Source organism: Zootoca vivipara, chromosome Z (assembly GCF_963506605.1).
Source record: "Zootoca vivipara chromosome Z, rZooViv1.1, whole genome shotgun sequence".
Lineage (NCBI taxonomy): Eukaryota > Metazoa > Chordata > Lepidosauria > Squamata > Lacertidae > Zootoca > Zootoca vivipara.
Window position 1 is genome coordinate 3,281,491 of NC_083294.1, and position 21,829 is coordinate 3,303,319.

Consider the following 21,829-nt stretch of genomic DNA (forward strand, 5'->3'; position numbering starts at 1 on the left):
CTATTCGACAGTGGAATTTGCTGCCAAGGAGTATCTTATTCAACATCTTTATCAAGGACTTGGATGATGGGCATCCTGAGCAAGTTTACAGATGACACCAAATTGGGAGGGGTGGCTTAATATGCCAGAGGACAATATCACACTTCAAAATGACCTGAACAGATTAGAGAACTGGGCCAAAGCAAACAAGAATTTTAACAAGGATAAATGAAAAGTACTACACTTGGGCCAACAAAAGATGACATCACAAAATTCCACAGCAACCAACTGGAAACAGGCCTTTTGCAACAACAAGGCCCAACATTGCCCAGCAGACTGAATAGGCCGCAGCAGACTAGGCCAAGTGGAGGTAGGGGCCTGCCTGGGGGTGGGGTGGGGGCGAATAGGGGTCAGGGATAGGTAATGGGTCAGAACAGGATGGGGGGAGACACAGGGATGAAACCTGCCCTCTCCATAGTATCTCGCCTCGGCTTTGCAGACTAGGCCACTTTCCATACTAGGCCAAGTGGAGGTAGCAGCCTGCCTGGGTGGGGGGTGGGTGGGCCGAATAGGTCATAGGTTGGGACAGGGTGGGCCCAATCACAGGGATGAACCGGGGTGGAGGGAGGAGGGACAGAACAGGGGGGGGACACAGGAATGTGCCTATGTAAACATAATACAGTGGCACCTCGACTTACGGATTTAATCCGATCCGAACGGACCTTCGTAAGTCGAAAAATTTGTTAAGTCGAAGCCAATGGGGGGGAATTTTAAAAAATCATAGGTCGAAAAAGTCCTATCTAAAAATTCGTAAGTCGAAAAAATTCTATCTAAACCGCATCCAAAATGGCGGACGGAACTCTGTTTGTAACTCGAAACATTCGTAAGTCGAGGTACCACCGTACACGAAAAACAGGGGGACTCTGAAGGTGAGGTGAGTCTGAAGTGGGACTCTGAGGCTCTATTTTACAAACTGAGCCACCGCAATGCGTGGCTGGGTCAACTAGTAACCAATAAAATTGTGGCCTTTATTTACCCATTAAGCTAAAATCACGTGTCCTCGTGTCTTATGTACTCCACGCGGGTGATGGGTCACTGATGCGCAAATCTCTTTCTTGCCACCTGCTAGAGACACCAAGAAGTAAACCTAAGACCTTCTACACAAAAAGGGGGCGTGTCGCCGCGACATGATTTGCACCTTGGCAACTTTCCACAGCAAATCCTTTCAGCGGATAAAGTGTCAGTTTGCACACTAGTTTATGAATTCAACACACAAGAAGAAAAAGTTGAACACGCTGAATAGCCCACTACTCCTCACAAAAACAGGAGCCGCCACTCTCTATATTTGCTTACTTTGCCACTTTTTGCATTATTTCACAACAAAAGAATCCCAATGAAAGATTCCCAAGTGTGCAAAGATGAACTCAGTACATACAAACCCAGGAAGAAGAGAATTGGGGGCTCAGGGAAGGACTGTAATGTAAATTCCTAGTAATTGCTAGAGCAGCAAAGAGAAAAAGGAAGCCCACCATCGGGTCGAGGAAGAGTAAATAACTTAATTCTTCCCTTTGCCACTCAGGGTAGCCGATTCAATTAGTAAAGAGGATTGAAAGGAGTGCAGAATAACTTGAGGGAACTGACGGGTGAAAGGGAAACAGAATACAGTGGGAGCTCGGTTTAAGTACACAATTGGTTCCTGAAGCGAACTTTCCCATTGAAAGTAACGGAAAGTGCATTTATCCGTTTCAGACGGGTCCGCGGAGTACTTAAACTGAAGCATACTTATCCACGAAGTATGAGTGCAATTGGTTCTGGAAGTCTGTACTTAACCTGAAGTGTACTTAACCTGAAGCAAACTTTCCCATTGAAAGTAATGGAAAGTGGATTAATCTGTTCCAGATGGGTCCACAGACTACTTAAATTGAAAGTACTAAACCTGAAGCATACTTAAACCGAAGTATGACTGTACAGTGGTATCTTGGTTTAAGTACATAATTGGTTCTGGAAGTCCGTACTTAACCTGAAGCGTACTTAACCTGAAGCGAACTTTCCCCTTGAAAGTAATGGAAAGTGGATTAATCCGTTCCAGACAGGTCCGCGGAGTACTCAACCTGAAGTGTACTTAATCTGAAGTGAACTTTCCACTGTAAAGTAATGGAAAGAGATTAATCCGATTCCAGACGGTCCACGGGGTACTTAAACTGAAGCGTACTTAACCTGAAGCGAACTTTCCCCTTTAAAGTAATGGAAAGTGGATTAATCCGTTCCAGACGGTCCGCAGAGTACTTAAACTGAAAGTACTCAAACCGAAGTATACTTAAACCGAGGTATGACTGTATACAAACTGGTTCTGTTTTGGGCCCAGTCTTCTTCAACATCTTGATCAATGACTTGGATGATGGGCTTGAGGGCATCCTGAGCAAGTTTGCAGATGACACCGAATGGGGAGGGGTGGCTAATACCCCAGAGGACAGGATCACACTTCAAAGAGACCTGAACAGATTAGACAACTGGGCCAAAGCAAACAAGATGAATTAGAACAGGGAGAAATGAAAAGTATTACACTTAGGCAAAAAAACTGAAAGGCACAAATACAGGATGGGAGACACCTGGCTTGAGAGCAGGACATGTGAAAAGGATCTAGGAGTCTTGGTAGACCACAAACTTGACATGAGTCAACAGTGTGATGCAGCAGCTCAAAAAGCCAATGCAATTCTGGGCTGCATCAATACGAGTATAGCATCTAGATCAAGGGAAGTAATAGTACCACTGTATTCTGCTCTGGTCAGACCTCACCTGGAGTCCTGTGTCCAGTTCTGGGCACCACAGTTCAAGAAGGAGACTGACAAGCTGGAATGTGTCCAGAAGAGGGCAACCAAAATGGTCAAAGGCCTGGAAACGTTGCCTTATGAGGAACGGCTTAGGGAGCTGGGTATGTTTAGCCTGGAGAAAAGAAGGTGAAGGGGGCGATATGATAGCCATGTTCAAATATATCAAAGGATGTCATATAGAGGAGGGAGAAAGGTTGTTTTCTGCTGCTCCAGAGAAGTGGACACAGAGCAATGGATTCAAGCTACAAGAAAGAAGATTCCACCTCAGCATTAGGAAGAACTTCCTGACAGTAAGAGCTGTTCGGCAGTGGAATTTGCTGCCAAGGAGTGTGGTGGAGTCTCCTTCTTTGGAAGTCTTTAAGTGGAGGCTTGACAGGCGTATGTCAAGAATGCTTTGGTGGTGTTTCCTGCTTGGCAGGGAGTTGGACTGGATGGCCCTTGTGGTCTCTTCCAACTCTATGATTCTATGAATACCAGGCCATTATTTTTACTGATTCTTTACTCTTGCTGAGAAAGAAAGGCACATTTTAATGATATCAATAAAGTTGTGGCAGAAAAGGAGGGTGACTACGGTTCTGTGGCTCATGCTATGCTCCTAGCAAGGAAATACAAAACTACCATAGGTACGTACCATAGCTTCTCCCCTACAGCTCATATAAAAACGTATTAACAGTTATAGCAATAAAATGTTCACATAAAACTTCAGTCTCAGAGCTGCTGGAATAAGTGCAAAGCGTATCAAACCCAAGGATTACAAAACACTGTTCTGGGTTAAACATTCTTTTGCCCAAGCAACACATTTGCCTCCGCAGACAGAAAAACAAACAAACTTCACTAATATATTGATTTAAGTGTAAGTAATTGGACTACAGTGCAACCTCGGTTTATGAACACCTCGGTTTACGAATTTACGAATTTTCAGTTTACGAACGCCGCAGACCCATCTGGAACGGACCCATCTGGAACTTTCCATTACTTTCAATTGGAAAGTTCACTTCAGTTTATGAACGCTTCAGTTTAAGTACTCTGCGGACCGTCTGGAACAGATTAATCCACTTTCCATTACTTTCAATGGGAAAGTTTGCTTCAGTTTATGAACGCTTCAGTTTATGAACAGACTTCCGGAACCAATTGTGTTCAAAAACTGAGGTACCACTGTAATTGCTTACAGTTAAGTTTAAGTAACTACTGTATATTCCTGCGTATAAGACTACTTTTTAACACAGGAAAATATTCTCTAAAGTCGGGGGTCGTCTTATACGCCGGGTCGTATTTCCTATTACTGTATATTCCCGCGTAGAAGACTACTTTTTAACCCAGGAAAATCTTCTCCAAAGTCGGGGGTCATTTTATACGTCGGGTCGTATTTCTTAGACGGCGAGTATATCAAAACTCTGTATTTTAACTGAAAAAGTTGGGGGTCGTCTTATATGCTGGAATATACGATAGTCCAATTAAAGTATAAGTAATTGGGGGCGCGGGTGGCGCTGTGGGTTAAACCCCAGAGCCTAGGGCTTGGCGATCAGGAGGTCGGCGGTTTGAATCCCCACGACGGGCTGAGCTCCCGTTCCCCAGTCTAAATTCTTGGCATTTGTTTTTATATACAGTGTTACCTCTACTTACGAATAACTCTACTTACAAATGTTTCTACTTATGAATGGAGCTCCGCCCGCCATCTTGGATGCGGTTTAGATAGGCTTTTTTCTACTTACGAATATTTAGATAGGGTTGCTTCAACTTACGCATTTTTTCTCCCAATACATTCCTATGGGATTCGACTGACACATTTTTTCAACTTACAAATGTGCGTTCGGAACGCACTAAATTCGTAAGTAGAGGGACCATGGTACAGTGTGTTTCCCACGTAGGCGGGGTGTCGGATAAGAGCTTTCGTGTTCATGCAAACTTGTTTTTAAGTGATGCATGTGCAATTTGCACACAAATGTTTCTCGCCAGCAATCCGAACCGGCAAGGAATATTGCGCGTTAAATCAACACAAGGTGATTCTCTCGTTAGTACGGAAAAAGCCCAAGTTCCCCAGTCTAAATTCTTGGCCCTTGTTTTTATATACAGTGCGTTTCGCAGCACTGGGAAGCGCGTCGGATATACAGTGCGTTTCCTAGCACTACGCAGCGCATTGGATCAGAGCTTTCGTGGGCATGCAAAATTGTTTTTAAATGATGCATGCGCAATAGGGTGATGACTTTTGTTACAACCTCTTTTCCCTGTATCATTATTTGATGAGCTTTTATTAAAGATTAGATAAAATCTGACTTTAAAATAGATTTGATTTTTTAAAAGTACCTCACGCACAAAATGATTTAAACAATTTTATTGATCAGTTTTTGGGCCATTTTTGAAGTCACTGTAAGCAGATATAAAACTGAACCCAAGCTTGAGAGTCACATATATACCACATTATATAGGGCCATCAAACACACAAGGAAGCTTTTATTAGCTGCAGTAACAGTATAGACGCCGCTAGAGGGCGATTTTTGCTACCTCTCCTGTAGGTTCTTTTCCCAGCATGCCGGCAGGGTCTGCTGGCTGAGTTTTGAGGTCCCCAAGAGGGGCTTTTTCCTTGCGCAGGTGTGACATTTGTATAGCCTATGTTGCTAAGAACCCTCCCCCTTCTGGAATGTGGCGTTGTGTCCAAATTTGATACAAAATATACATAGAATTGTTCATACAATTTTATGAAATGGTAAAACGGCGTGCAAAAAAAATAAAAACGGTTTGTGCGTGACCTTTTTAATATTTAATGGAATAGACCTCATTTTAGTCATTCATAGGCAAAAGTTCATCCATTTGCGCTACAGGAAATCATAGAATAATTGAATCATAGAGTTGGAAGAGACCACAAGGGCCATCCAGTCCAACCCCCTGCCAAGCAGGAAACACCATCAAAGCATTCCTGACATATACCTGTCAAGCCTCTGCTTAAAGACCTCCAAAGAAGAAGACTCCACCACACTCCTTGGCAGCAAATCCCACTGTCGAAGAGCTCTTGCTGTCAGGAAATTCTTCCTAATGTTGGGGTTTTCTCAAAAATAATTTTTGAGAAAAAAATCAAAAAGTCATCACCCTATTGTGCAATTTGCACACAAATGCTTCTCGCCGGCAATCCGAACCGGCGTGGAATATTGCGCGTTAAATCAACGCAAGGCGATTCTCTCGTTAGTACGGAAAAAGCCCAAGTTCCCCAGTCGAAATTCTTGGCCCTTGTTTTTATATATACAGTGTGTTTCCCATGTAGGCAGCACGTCTGATCAGAGCCCTGGCGGCCGCTGGATGTTTTATTCTGTGTGTTCTTTGTGGTGAAGAGTAAAAGAATCTGTCACAAATTATTGCGGCTCCCGGCTTTAGAAACCGGAGAAAAAAGGGAGGTTAGGGTGACATCTGCGGCTGAATAATGATGGCCAGCCTTTTCCCTCCCCTTGAGCCACAAAGCTAGGATTGCCTTTAGAGAAGAAAAAGGAGGAAGGAGAAGAAAGAGGGGAGCGATAAAAGGAGAACAAATCGGCGAGTCCTGGAGATGTATTACTTTTGGACCAGTTGTCTGCACGACACGCTAATCCGTTTTGATCTCTCGTCTTAATTGTCTGCTAAAGACAAACGGGCCCTAAAAGTTCATCACCATCTCCCTCTTTTTTTTGCTTCTCATTTAGAGGCAGAATAAACGATCCATCCCTCGGGAAAGACCCTCCTTTCTTTCCCGACACGGGCGGAAAGGCAGCACCCCAACCCATTTCTCCCCTCATTATTTCAGCCCCCCAGCTCTGATAGATCTCACTGTTTCATGAAAAATGCAATCTGAAATGTAAATAAGGGGTTTGGCACAACGAGAGGTGGTAATGAGCCGACTAGCCATGTTGCTGGGATCTCGATTGTACAGGTGAAAGTTGGGAAATTAGAATATTGTCGAAAAGTGCATTTCGTAGAATCATAGAGTTGGAAGAGACCACAAGGGCCATCCAGTCCAACCCCCTGCCAAGCAGGAAAAACCATCAAAGCATTCTGGACATATGGGTGACAGCAATGCATGGCCGGGTCAGCTAGGAGAATCATAGAATCTTAGAGTTGGAAGAGACTCCAAGGGCCATCCAGTCCAACGCCCTGCCAAGCAGGAAACACTATCATAGAATCACAGAATCATAGAGTTGGAAGAGACCACAAGGGCCATAGAGTCCAACCCCCTGCCAAGCAGGAAACACCATCATACAATCATAGAAGTTCTGGTTCCGGAAGTCTGTTCATAAACTGAAGCGAACTTTCCCATTGAAAGTAATGGAAAGTGGATTAATCCGTTCCAGACGGGTCCGCGGAGTGCTTAAACTGAAGCGTCCTTAACCTGAAGCAAACTTTCCCATTGAAAGTAAGGGAAAGTGGATTAATCCATTCCGGAAAGGACGTCAAAGTGCAAGTAGATAAATAGGTACCACTACGGCGGGTAGGTAAACGGCGTTTCCGTGCGCTAGCCTGGTTCGCCAGAAGCGGCTTGGTCATGCTGGCCACATGACCTGGAAGCTGTATGCCGGCTCTCTCGGCCAATAACGCGAGATGAGTGCCACAACCCGAGTCGTCCGCGACCGTACCTAATGGTCAGGGGTCCCTTTACCTTTAGCGTTAACTCCAGGGTTACCTGCGGAGTGGCCACCTATATCACGCAGGCCCTGAAACTCATGGCCCTTTTGACAGGCTAACTTTCTCTAGCCTCGGATCTCTCTAAAATATTTGGCGATGTACAAAACCCACAGGATTTTTACCAAACTCTGTCTTATCAAGCATGATTTTATACGCGCTGTTTTGCAAGTGTATTTGATACGTTCTCTATATACAGGTGAAACTCGGAAAATATATACAGGTGAAACTCGCAGTGCGTTGGCCGTTCAACTTTCCACCCTCTGCTAACGAAAACACATACAGGTGAAATGCGGAAAATTAGAATATCGTCGAAAAGTGCATTGATTTCAAAGACAAAATTTAAAAGGTGCAACCAATATATGAGATAGAGGCGTGACATGCAAAGCAGGGTATGTCAAGCCTTGATTTGTTGCAATGGCAATGATTTGTCGTTAGGCTTGTCAATTATAAATGGAATTAATGATGAGCCACAGCAACGCATGGCAGGGACAGCTAGTGTAATGAATGAAATGTCATAGCGATGTTGATTTTTGTGTCATTGTAACAATATGTTTGATTCCTGTGGAGTTTCCAAAAGAAAGCATTTGTCAAAATTAAAAGTAAAAAGTAAAAAAGTTGCATTACTGAAATCAATGCATTTTTTACAATATTCTAATCTTCCGAGTTTCACCTGTACATGCTGGGCTCTTACGAGTTATGGTCCTATCAAACAGTGAGCTTGGGAGATCTCCTGAATGCAGTGATGCACTACTGTAAATTTCACAGTGTGGCTGGTAGTTAATAGCTTAGGTATTTGTTTCACGATGTCAGGACTTGCGGAACATAGAATCCTAGAGTTGGAAGAGACCACAAGGGCCATCCAGTCCAACCCCCTGTCAAGCAGGAAACACCACCAAAGCACTCTTGACATATGGCTGACAGCAACGCGTGGCCAGGTCAGCTAGTAGAATCATAGAATCATAGAGTTGGAAGAGACCACAAGGGCCATCCAGTCCAACCCCCCGCCAAGCAGGAAACACCATCATACCATTCTTGACATATAGCTGACAGCAACGCGTGGCCGGGTCAGCTAGTAGAATCATAGAGTTGGAAGAGACCAACCTTTAATAGCGGTAGGTTTCACCTGTAATAGTGGTGGGTTACCGCCTGGATCCTTTATGTGCTATATGCCAACCGGCTAATGTAACAAAAGTCTGTTTGTGTGTTTTTCTGTTTAAAGATCTTTTAAAAGCATGAGCTGAATAAAACGATCAGGGAAGTTCCAGCCGCACATTCGCTTTCCATCTTTGGATTTCTGTGGCTTGCACTGCGTTTGTCGGGAGGTGGTTTACAGCATACTAAGACTTCTCTGCCTCTTTGTTGTTGTTTGACAAAAAGGGGAAATATTTTATGTATGAAGCAGTCCTATAATCCATAGATCACAGGTGCAAGAGACAGCAACAGCTCCGAGGGACCTTGATCCAGCTACATTTCATATGGTAGACTAGCGGCTCTTTCAGCAGACATTGTGGCCGGACGCTGCAGAGTGTACTAAAGGGAGCCATTTATTAACAGATTATTGGCACGAGATGGCAATGAGGACTTGTGCGTTTACAAAAGGATTCTCAACACTTTGGTGCAAGTACGGGGGGTGGGGTGGAGAACAGGGGTGTGTGTGTTAATTTTAAAAAAGATTTACCTGCATTATAACTATTTGTTTTATTCCTGTTGAATTTCCAAAAGGAAGCATTTGTCAAAATGAAAAGGAAAAACAGAGGACAGGATCACACTTCCAAATGACCTTCACAGATTAGACAACTGGGCCAAAGCAAACAAGATGAATTTGAACAGCGAGAAATGTAAAGTACTCCACTTGGGCCAAAAAAAAATGAAAGGATGGGTGACACCTGGCTTGAGTGCAGTACATGTGAAAAGGATCTAGGAGTCTTGATAGACCACAAACTTGACATGAGTCAGCAGTGTGATGCAGCAGCTAAAAAGGCCAATGCAATTCTGGGCTGCATCAATAAGAGTATAGCATCAAGATCAAGGGAAGTAATAGTACCACTGTATTCTGCTCTGGTCAGACCTCACCTGGAGTACTGTGTCCAGTTCTGGGCACCACAGTTCAAGAAGGATACAGACAAGGTGGAATGTGTCCAGAGGAGGGCAAGCCAAAGGGTGCTCATCAATGGCTCCTCTTCAGCCTGGAGAGAAGTGACTAGTGGGGTGCCACAGGGTTCTGTCTTGGGCCCAGTCTTCTTCAACATCTTTATCAATGACTTGGATGATGGAAGCATCATCAAAGTATTCTTGGCATATGGCTGACAGCAATGCGTGGCCTGGTCAGCTAGTAAAATCATAGAATCCTAGAGCTGGAAGGGACCACAAAGGCCATCCTGTCCAACCCCCTGCAAAGCAGGAAACACCATCAAAGCATTCTTGACATATGCCTGTCAAGCCTCTGCTAAAAGACCTCCAAAGAATGAGACTCCACCACACTCCTTGGCAGCAGATTCCACTGCCGAACAGCTCTTACTGTCAGGAAGGTCTTCCTAATGTTGAGGTGGAATCTTCTTTCTTGTAGTTTGAATGTATTGCTCCATTTCTGCTTCTCTGGAGCAGCAGAAAACAACCTTTCTCCCTCCTCTATATGACATCCTTTTATATATTTGAACATGGCTATCATATCACCCCTTCACCTTCTCTTCTCCAGGCTAAACATACCCAGCTCCCTAAGCCGTTCTTCATAAGGCATCGTTTCCAGGCCTTTGACCATTTTGGTTGCCCTCCTCTGGACACGTTCCAGCTTGTCAGTATCCTTCTTGAACTGTGGTGCTCAGAACTGGACACAGTACTCCAGTTGAGGTCTGACCAGAGCAGAATACAGTGGTACTATTACTTCGCTTGATCTAGATCAGGCATCCCAAAACTTCAGCCCTCCAGATGTTTTGGACTACAACTCCCATGATCCCCGACCACTGATCCTGTTAGCTATGGATCATGGGAGTTGTACTCCAAAACATCTGGAGGGCAGCAGTTTGGGGATGCCTGACACAAGGGAATTTCCCTTTAAAAAAGGGAGAATTCGACAGCTACGCATCCACATGAATATTGCAGTGCACGATGTGTTCCTTTCCCCCTCTGCTCTAAGCACTAATAGCAAAATTCCCACGGCATTTTACACCCAGTTGCTTCCCCCCCCCTTTTTTTATATTCCATCCTTCTGCCAGATTTGATGTGACCATGAAATTTTTGAAAAGCGATTGTGATGGCAAGTAAACTCATAAACCCAAAAACGGCGAGATGAGGATTCTGTAACTAACAACAGCCTGCAGCGCCTTTAAGGCAAAGTAAGTTTGTTTTGTATTTTTTTTAAAAGGAGTCAAATTCATGAATTTGCTTTCTCAAAATAGATTCCTAATTTGGCAAAGCCTCATTGAGAACCTAAACCATCTAATAATAAGAAATACGACCCGGCGTATAAGACGACCCCCGACTTTTGAGAAGATTTTCCTGGGTTTAAAAGTAGTCTTATACGCAGGCAGGGGCGTAGCCAGGATCAAAACTAGGGGGGGCAAGCCATGGTCGTTCAGGGGCGGGGCCAAGGCATGGGAGGGGAGGTGCCACGAAGTGGGAATGTGGGCAGGGCTACAGGGCCAGTGGGCCGACGACATCGTGGCAGCGGCGGCGGCCACCTTGTGCTTCTGGGACTGGCAGCGTCGGTGGCTACCCTGTTTGGCTGGAGAGGACGAGAGGGTCGGGCAGGCGAGAGGGGGTGGCGGGGCGGGCGAGGGCAAGGCAAGGCACGGCCGCAGTCACGACAGCTGCGAGGCGTTGCTGCATATCAGCATAATATTTCAACCATGTCGTGGGTTCAAGCCCCACCATAGGGAAAAATTCCTGCATTGCAGGGGGTTGGACTAGATGACCCTTGTGGTCCCTTCCGACTACAATTCTATGATTCTATTGATATATTACCATAGCATATGCATCATTCTGCTTTCTTGAATTGTCCTACTCCTAGGCATAGCAGCCGACTCCTAGGGGCCTAGGGGCCTCCCCCCCCAATTACTGGTAAATACCGTATTTGAAAGAGTCATCCCCCCATGTTGATGGGCTTTCTATGTGGGGCTTATCTGCCCCCCCATATTTTATTAAGGATGGAAGAGGGAGGGAAGGAAGGAAAAAATAGAGAGAGGGATAATTCATATTTGTGGGTGCCTCTGGGTGACGCTGTGATGCTGGAACTCTGCAGCAAGAGGACGAGATGGTCGTGCAGGCGAGAGGGGGTGGCAGGGTGGGCGAGTCAAGGCACGGCCGCAGTTACGACAGCTCCAAGGCATTGCTGTATATCAGCATAATATTTCAACCATGTCGTGGGTTCAAGCCCCACCTTTGTGGGTGCCTCTGGGTGACGCTGTGATAACTGCTAGATCACTGGCACCCCTAAAAAAAGCTCACCCAAAATTTTCCTCCTCCCTAAAAAAAGCTGAACTATGACCTGAAGCCCTAAACAAAAATGGGCCTCCCTCCCTCCTAAAAGAAGCTCAACAAGTTTGACCTAAACCCACAAAAAACAGGGCTTCCCTTCCTTTAAAAAAAACTCAACAGCTTTGACCTGAACCCCCAAAAGGGGGTAGATCACTCCCAGTTTTTAACTCTGTGAGTAGATCAGAGTCTCTTGGGAGGTGGCCACCCCTGATTTACAGTATACAGATGCAGGAGGAGGGGCAGACTGGAACACCACTGCTTTTTATAAACATCACTGTGTCTATCAAAGCTACAGCCCCCCACTTTTCTTATTCACTTCCTTTTAGCCTTGCAGAGCCACCTCAGTCAAATTGAATCCTCTGCACCCTCATTAAATTGCCAATAGAACTCTTAATGCGATCCCTGAATGCTCATTAACAACTCCCACTGAAGAACAATAGGGTGAAGTGGTGAGCTATCACATCTTGCCTGGGGATATCTGCTCCATTGTCTTAACTGCTTAACTACCTGTAGCCACTTTGCTTTATTTATTTCATGTGTTTTTGTTACAGCTGTGTTCCCGCCCCTCCCCCAACAAGCGGAGACTGAGCTGCTCTTGCTAAAGCAAAGCCCTTTTCACTTTGGAGGAGAAAAGTTTTTGGAGGGGAAAAGTGCTGGTTATGGTCTGTAAAATACATTAATCTTTTGCTTCTGGGGGGGCAGCTACCCCCCTCCTGCCCCCCTGCCTACGCCCATGTACGCAGGAATATATGCATGCTGTCCAATAAGGTAGAATCTGTCACATCCCTTTGTTCAGTGAATTTTATAGTTAAGAACGAGCTCGACTTATTTTACCCCTTTTATCCAAATTTATACCCTTACTATATTAATTGGAATTCTCCTCTGAAATCTTATGAAAACGCCTTCTGGAAGATTCCTCAAGTCCAGGATTATATGATGTAGCCAAATTCTGCACTTTAGCTCTTAAGAACGTAAATTTCTTCTATTGATTAATACATTGGAAACTCCTTTTGTGAAACTATTCTACTTCAGGTGATGTTATTGCTGTGTTTTTTTTGTTTTGTTGTTGTTAATAAACCAAACTTTATTGAGATTTAAACCGAAACATATCAACTAGTGACTAGTGGGGTGCCACAGGGTTCTGTCTTGGGCCCAGTCTTCTTCAACATCTTTATCAATGACTTGGATGATGGGCTTGAGGGCATCCTGAGCAACTTTGCAGATGACACCAAATTGGGAGGGGTGGCTAATACCCCAGAGGACAGGATCACACTTCCAAATGACCTGAACAGATTAGACAACTGGGTCAAAGCAAACAATATTAATTTTAACAAGGAGAAATGTAAGGTACTACACTTGGGCAAAAAAATGAAAGGCACAAATACAGGATGGGAGACACCTGGCTTGAGAGTGAAAAGGATCTAGGAGTCTTGGTAGACCACCAACTTGACATGAATCAACAGTGTGATGCAGCAGCTCAAAAAGCCAATGCAATTCTGGGCTGCATCAATAGGAGGAATGCCTTAGGAGGAATGGCTTAGGGAACTAGGTATGTTTAGAGGCTTGACAGGCATATGTCAAGAATGCTTTGATGGTGTTTCCTGCTTGGCAGGGGGTTGGACTGGATGCCCCTTGTTGTCTCGTCCAACTCTAGGATTCTATGACTCTATGAAATTGAAACATATCAACTCAAAACAGAACAAATGAAAATGTATCAAATCAAAACATAAGAGGGCTTCCGGTCAGGGTGCGCTAGAGACGAGTCGCAGAAAACGACAGCTCCGAGAGTGGGGGTCGGTTTTCTGAGTTGGGAAGAGGTCCGGAGGGGGGGGTCGGCGCCGCAACCCCACCCCAGTGAAAGGTGAGAGTACGGGTCTCTCACCGAGAAGAAAAGAAGAGAAAAAGCGGGCGTTAGAAGGCAGAACTTCGTCTCGGCACCGCTGCTGGTGGGAGAGACGGAGAGGAGCCAGACGCCATAGAGCGGGGACGACCCAACAAGGCGCCCGAGAACTCGTAATAGTCAGCACCCGTGGCACTCCGACCAGAGAAGAACTTTGAGGTACCGACCTGTGAGGCGAGAGCAGACGGAAAACTAATACAGCGCCAGAACTCCGGGCGGGAAAGTAAGGTCGGTGTATTATTTACGGTCGCGGAGGGATACTGCCGGTAGCGGAACTCCTTTTAAACATCAGACACAAAGTGGGGAGAGCGCGTCGCAGCTAAAGGGCCGAATTCAAAGGAGAGAACTGAGACTGGGAGAGACGGGGCGGCCGGTTACCAGGAAAGGCAAAGAAGGGAATAACGTTAAAAGGGAAGAGTAAAAAGGCGAGAGGAATTAAAGACAGAGGAAGAGGCGGAGGTGAGGATACTAAAGCCTTTAAACGGGGCGAACAAGAGGGTTTTATTCTTGAACTAATTCGACCCCTGGAAAATGGCGGATGAGAACTAATTTGTGACATAAAATCAGCTTAGTCATAACTTCCGCCTTCTTCACGGACATAGAAGGAAAAGAAAAAAAACGGAGGTGGGGAAGGAGACAATAGAGTTAAGAGCGCCTAGCATACTTAAGGACAGTGACACCTGCTGGTGAACCAGAGACTGTGTATGGTTAAAACGAACGTGTCCCCTTAAAGATTTGATTCAACATACCCACATTTGTTGCCTGATCCTTATACCCAACCCATGGACTTTTAATTCAGGAAAGAAGGGAACTCCCAGGATTTGAAGCTGGTGGGGCAGAGAAAAGAGCATTTAACAAATAGAAGAGAATTAATATAAAGAAAAGATGGGAAGTAAAAGGACACAAGCTTTGACTGGGAGGAGACAATCATCATCATATGAGAATGACACACTGGTGGACATCAAAGAGCTTATAACAGAGATGAATAGACAAATGGGAGAAAACCACAAATCATTAGGCGATAAATTAGATGCTGTGGAAACAAAGATTGAAAGCAATTCAAAGATAATAATGGAAATGACTGGCCAGATCAAAGAACTGTATGGAAAGAATAAGGAGCTTGATAAAACAGTTAAAGAGCTGAACACCAAAGTGCAAAAGCAGGAAGAATCCATTAAAAGAATTTTGACAACAAATAAAGAACTAAAAGAGCTGCATGATGATGAGGATGAGGAGAGACAAAACATTAAAAGAATGCAGGAGGACCTTGCTGATCAGATTGCCCTGCTGGAAATGAAACAAAAGTCACTATGGTTGAGATTAAGGGGAGTACAGGAATCCCCCAATGAGCAAATAGATGAAAAGATCATTAAAGAACTGGCAACCTGGCTCAAAGTAAAAGAAGAAGACATGCTTTTTGATGTGGATAAGATCTACAGGATCCGGATAGACAAAACAAAGAACAAAAGGGGACCAGGAGATGTCATGATAATATTAAACTCCAGATTATTAAAGGACAAAATCCTCCAAAAAAAGAAACAGGAGGAGTTGGTAATTGACAGAAGAACGGTGGCCATATTTAAGGAAATACCCAAAAGATTTGCTTTAAAAAGACAGAAATACAAGGAACTAACAGATGCCCTAACAAGAAGAGGCATTTGGTACATGTGGGAGTTCCCGGAGGGCCTGACTTTCTTTTATAAAGAAAGAAGGAAGACTATCAAAACAAAAGAAGACGCAGAGAAATTTTTGAGAAGATTGAGGAACGAGGCAGGAGGGGAGGAAGAGGGAGAAAGGGGTAGTGAGGATTGAGATCAAGGAGGGTGGAGAGAGTCGAATATAAATTTACGTGACTCTATGTTATTTTGAGAGAGGAATAGGGATAAGGAAAACTTGAAAATTTGTTGAGGACTCTCCTTTATTGGAATTTGCTTATGTCTTCTTTTCTCTCCCTTTCTTTTCTTTTCTTGTTTTGGAAGTAACAATTGCTCACCTAAACTAATTGTAGAAGGGAAATTATTATTGCCACCTCTACGATTAATTAGAAATATTGGGAGCAGTCATCAAAGAGTAAGGTGCTGTATAAAAGGGAAGCCGGTCCTATTCTTTCCTTCCTTATTTCAAATTTTGTAATTGTGTATATTGTTTGGATAATAAAGAATGAGGTTTAGTTTGATCTCATGGAATGTAAATGGATTAAATAAGAAAAGTAAGAGAAATAAGGTAGAATATCTGTTGAAAAAGGGATCATGGGACATAATGTGTATACAGGAAACACATATCTCGAAAAAACACGAAAGGATTCTAAAAAGTGGAAGACTGGGGAATGAATTCATCTCCGCTGACAAAAAGAAAAAAAGAGGGGTGGTCACGTATGTAAACCCCAAATTAAAAGCAGAAAAACTTTTCCAGGATAGTGAGGGGAGAATAGTAGGGGTTAAAATCAGATTAAGTATCGGAGAAATCATAGTAGTAAATGTTTACGCTCCGAATGGGTGCAAAGTAGAATTCTTTAAGAAAGTAGAGAAAATGATTGGAGAAAATGCCCAGGAAGAAGGGATAATACTAGTAGGAGACATGAACGGAATCATGAAACCAGAATTTGATAGAACTAATGTAGGAAGAAAAAGAGGAGGGAAATTACCGGGCAGTTTTCGACAGTTAATCACCAAGTATGATATGAAAGATGTCTGGAGAGAAAAGAACCCCACTAAGAAAAAATTTACACATTATTCGGAGGCCAAAAAATCGGCGGCCAGATTAGATACGATATGGCTAACCAAAAATTTATTCCCAAAAGTAATAGAATCCGATATTCTACCCAAACTTATTTCCGACCATAACCCGGTAATGCTAAAAATTGAAGACCAAAAAGAACATTCAAGGAGGTGGAGATTGGACGAGAGTTTGTTAAGGGATGAGATATTTGTGGAAAATCTGAAATCGGCAGTGAAAGAATTCTTTGAATTGAATATGGGGAAGGGGACAAAATTAACATCGATCTGGGATGCAAGCAAAGCCTTTATGAGGGGGCTCTATATACAGCAAAAGAGAAGGAAACAGAGAGAAAGAAAAGAAAAGATAGAGAAGATCAAAAAGAGGATAGAAGAAAAAGAAAAAGAGTTAGGGATGAATCCTAGGGATAAAAATTTAGCAAACCAAATAAAAATCTTACAAAAAGAATTAGAAAATGTGGTAGATCAAGAATTAGAAAATAAGATTAGATGGAACAGACAAAAATATTTTGAGGTTGGAAATAAGGCAGGGAAGTTTCTATCTTGGCAACTGAGGAAAAGGCAAAATGATAAAATTATAACAAAGGTGAGAGAAGGAAGAAATTGTTGGTCAAAAGTCGAAGATATACAAAAATGCTTAAATAATTTTTACAAAAACCTATATAAGGGGAAGGAAGGAGAGGAGGTAAAGATAAAGGAATACTTAGGAAAATATAGAGGAAAACAAATAAATGAGGAGGAAAAGGAATTATTAAATAATTTAATAACGAAGCAAGAAATTGGAATGGCTATAAAAAAGCTAAAAGTGGGTAAATCACCGGGGATGGATGGATTGGGTGGTCAACATTATAAGATACTACAAGAAGAACTAATAGAAGTGTATCAAAAAGTAGTAAATGAGGCCCTAGAGAAAGGCAATATCCCCCAAACCTGGCAAGAAGCCTATATAACCCTCCTGCCGAAAGAGAAGAGCGAAGAAATATTGATAACAAATTTTAGGCCAATATCCCTTCTTAATGTTGACTATAAGATATATGCAAACATCTTGGCAGAAAGACTAAAAATAGTATTGAATAGAATAATTGGCAGAAGTCAACAAGGGTTCCTCCCAAAAAGGAAAATGGCAAATAATATAAGAATACTTTTGAACATATTAGAATTTTTAGATTGGAATCCCGGGAAAAAAACAGCATTTGTGTTTTTAGATGCCGAAAAGGCTTTCGATAATTTGTCGTGGGAATTTATGAAAAATTCGATACAAAATATGGGGATAGAAGGAAGATTTGCAGAAGGTATAAATGCCATTTATAGAAAACAAACGGCAAAATTAATAGTGAATGGGAGAATTTTAGAGGAGCTCGAAATTAGCAAGGGAACAAGACAGGGGTGTCCGCTTTCGCCCTTGCTATTTATATTATCAATTGAATGCTTATTGAACAAGATCACAGAGGATGAAGAAATTAAAGGGGTTAAAATTAAAAAACATATAATAAAAGTGAGGGCGTTTGCGGACGACATTATAATAATGTTGGAAGATCCGGAAGAATCAATAGTTAGATTGAAAGGGAGGTTGGAGGAATTTGGAGAAGTATCTGGGTTCAAGGTAAATGTAAATAAGACTAAAATTATGACAAAAAATCTGAAAGGGGAAGAAGCAAAAAAATTGGAAAAAGCGACAAATTGGCAGGTAGTTAAAAAAGTTAAATATTTAGGCATATGGGTAACTCCAAATAACATAAATTTATTCGAAGATAATTACGGCAAATTATGGAAAGAGATAAAAGAGGACCTAGACAGGTGGAGGAATCTATTCCTATCTATGTCAGGCAGAATTGCAGCTATTAAGATGGTGATACTACCAAGGCTCATATTCCTCTTCCAAATGCTCCCAATAATAGGGAAAAAATCAGTATTTGAGGATTGGAGGAAAATTCTAAGCAAATTTATATGGGCAGGAGGGAAACCCAGGACAGTATAAATTACTAACTGAAACAAAGGAAAGAGGAGGCTGGGGAGTACCAGATTTGAGATTGTATTATGCCGCGTCGGGGTTCTGCTGGATTAAAGAATGGCTCACGTTGGAGAACAAAGAATTGCTAGAGATAGAAGGATTCCGTAACATCAAAGGATGGCATGCCTATCTTTTACTAGACCAAAAAGGCAACCCGAGAGAATTTTCTGACCATATAATTAAAAAATCGCTGTACCAAATCTGGCAAGAGTTTAAAAAGTTAGTAGAACCTCAAAGCCCCTGGTGGGCGTCCCCAGTGGAGATGACGGCTATGTGTAACAGCAGGCCAGAGGGTGAGTGGCCATCTTATAAAGATCTAGTGATGAAGGTAAATGATCATTTAGAATTGAAACCATATGAGGAAATTAGAACATATTGTGCAAGCTGGCTACATTACGGCCAAATACAAAGTATTTTCAAATTACATAAAGGAATTGGATTCTCGACAAAAGATTCTAAATTACAAGAGATAATTATAAATAATGGTAAGAAGCCACTAGGGAAAATGTATAAGTTCCTATTGGAATGGGAACTAAAAGATGAATTAACAAAAAAGGTAATGATAAAATGGGCAGTAGATGTAGGCAGGTCAATTCAAGTTTGCCAGTGGGAAAAATTATGGAATTCGGATTCTAAATTTACAGCATGCATAACAATTAGAGAAAATATCCTAAAAATGTTCTACAGATGGTATATAACCCCAGAGAAGATTGCAAAATATCACGGATCTGGAGATGGCAAATGTTGGAAATGTCATGAGAAAGTGGGAAACTTTTTCCACTGCTGGTGGACGTGCCCAAAGGTGGCAAAATTCTGGAACGAGGTATATGAAAAAATGAAAAAAATGATGAAATGCACATTTGAGAAAAACCCTGAGCTATTCCTTTTAAGTATGGTTCCGACAAACATACCAACAGATAGAATAAATATTTTGTTATATGCTTGTGCGGCAGGAAGGATGTTGATTGCCGCAAATTGGAAAGAAGAAAAATTACCATTGGTACAAGAGTGGCAGGAGAAATTGATAGATTATTTGAAAATGGCAAAATTAACGGCAATAATAAGAAATGTATCTAGGCAAAAAATAATAAAAGAATGGAAGTATGTACAGGAATACCTGGAAAAAGAAAACATAGAGAATAATTTGGTGACATGCTTAGAATAGAGATATAAGAGGAGAGGAGATATGAGAATACAAAAAGGAAAAAGTTAAAAATGAGAAAACACAGTAGTACGGTAGGGAAAATGAACATATAAAGTAAAGCGTATTGTAAATAGTAGGAAGCAACTATCTTTTTTCTTTTTTCCTTTTTCTCTTTTCCCTTTTCCTCTTTTTCCTTCTTCCCCCCCCTCCTTCTTCCCCTCCCCTTTCTTTTTCCTCTCCCCTTTTTACTATTCGCCTGTCTCCCCTTCTTCCCTCCCCCCTTTTTCCTTTATTCATGCCAAGGAGACGGGGAACTGCTACATGGATGATTTTTTTATATACGTTGTTTAGTTTGTACCCAGTAGGTATCCTTGGTCTTTATTGGCATTTTAATGTTGAATGAATGATTGCATGGTATTTATGATTTGTTTGAGTTAAATTTGCTTTCGTAGTTTGTATTTATGATTTGCTCGAGCTATTTTTCGTATGTATGATGGATATAAGTTAATATTCAATGTAGCTTTTATTTTCTATTCTCTATTCTTTTTTTCGTCTTTTTTTCTGTAATTTGTTTAATAAGAAATAAAGTATTTTTTAAAAAAAAAATTAAAAAAAAAGAAGAAAAAAAAAATCAAAACATAAGAATGCATACAAACCATCATATGTTCCTCTGAAAAATAACTAATATCCAATACAGAATTTAGCTAGACCTTCCTGTCTGGTCTCTTTTCTCAATCCAATTGAATTAAAATGAAATTAAAATAAAACGTACACCAAATATATCTCATACATGTCAAACAAATAAAAATTTCCCTCTCCTTTCACGTACTTCCACTGGTCTTCATTTATTGCTGATTTTTGTACAGAATTGTGGTACGGTACTTTGTTTTGCTGCCTTTTGCTGTAATAAAACTGAACTGGACTGGCTGACAGCAATGCATTCCACTGCCGAACAGCTCTTACTGTCAGGGAAGTTCTTCCTAATATTGAGGTTGGATCTTTTTTCTTGTAGTTTGAATCCATTGCTCCATGTCCGCTTCTCTGGAGCAGCAGAAAACAACCTTTCTCCTTCCTCTATATGACATCCTTTGATATATTTGAACATGGCTATCATATCACCCCTTAACCTTCTCTTCTCCAGGCTAAACATACCCAGCTCCCTAAGCCGTTCCTCATAAGGCATCGTTTCCAGGCCTTTGACCATTTTGGTTGCCCTCTTCTGGACACCTTCCAGCTTGTCAGTCTCCTTCTTGAACTGTGGTTCCCAGAACTGGACACAGTACTCCAGGTGAGGTCTGACCAGAGCAGAAGACAGTGGTATTATTACTTCCCTTGATCTAGATCAGGCACCCCCAAACTTCGGCCCTCCAGATGTTTTGGACTACAATTCCCATCTTCCCCAACCACTGGTCCTGTTAGCTAGGGATCATGGGAGTTGTAGGCCAAAACAGCTGGAGGGCCGCAGTTTGGGGACGCCTGATATAAACAAATGGAAAAAACTAAACAATGAATGACAGGTAAAATCTATAAGAGGATGATTACAAATAAAGAACCGACAACCCAACTGATTCAAAAGATGTGGAGTAAGGAAGAACAAAGGAGCGAATCAAAGGTCGAAAGGATAATTAAAGGAATAGACGAGATTAAAGTAAGCAAGCTTAGGGAGCTCGAACTCAAATTCTTTCTCAAATGGTGTAGCCCAGCTAGCTAATATGATACCAGGATCGTGAGGCCAAATTTCAATCTGTAGGAGCAGGGTCTAAATATGAACCGATTTGTCCCAAATTTGAAATTTGACTATATTTATACCATACGCCTGAGATAAGATCAAGGGAGGAAACCTTTTCGATTTTTTATGACCCACCCTAGTGGACATGCCCCCAAGTAAAGAACTTCTGGTATAAGATTTATAATGAATTGAAGAAAGTGTTGAAAAACACGTTTATTAAGAAACCAGAAGCTTGTTTACTTGGAATAATAACAGAGGAATTACCTAAGAAAGACATTACTTTTTTTCTGTATGCCACAACAGCAGCTTGAATTGTATTAGCAAGGAATTGTAAAACTGAAGATATACCGACGGTGGACGATCGGCAGATGAAGCTGATAGAA

General features: G+C 42.2%; 1 protein-coding gene across 1 annotated transcript in view; it reads right to left on the minus strand.

Moving 5' to 3' along the window:
* The window catches only part of DENND1A (DENN domain containing 1A), a 264,483-nt gene that overhangs the window by 194,727 nt on the left and 47,927 nt on the right, over positions 1 to 21,829 (minus strand). The gene's annotated exons all lie outside the window — the stretch shown is intronic.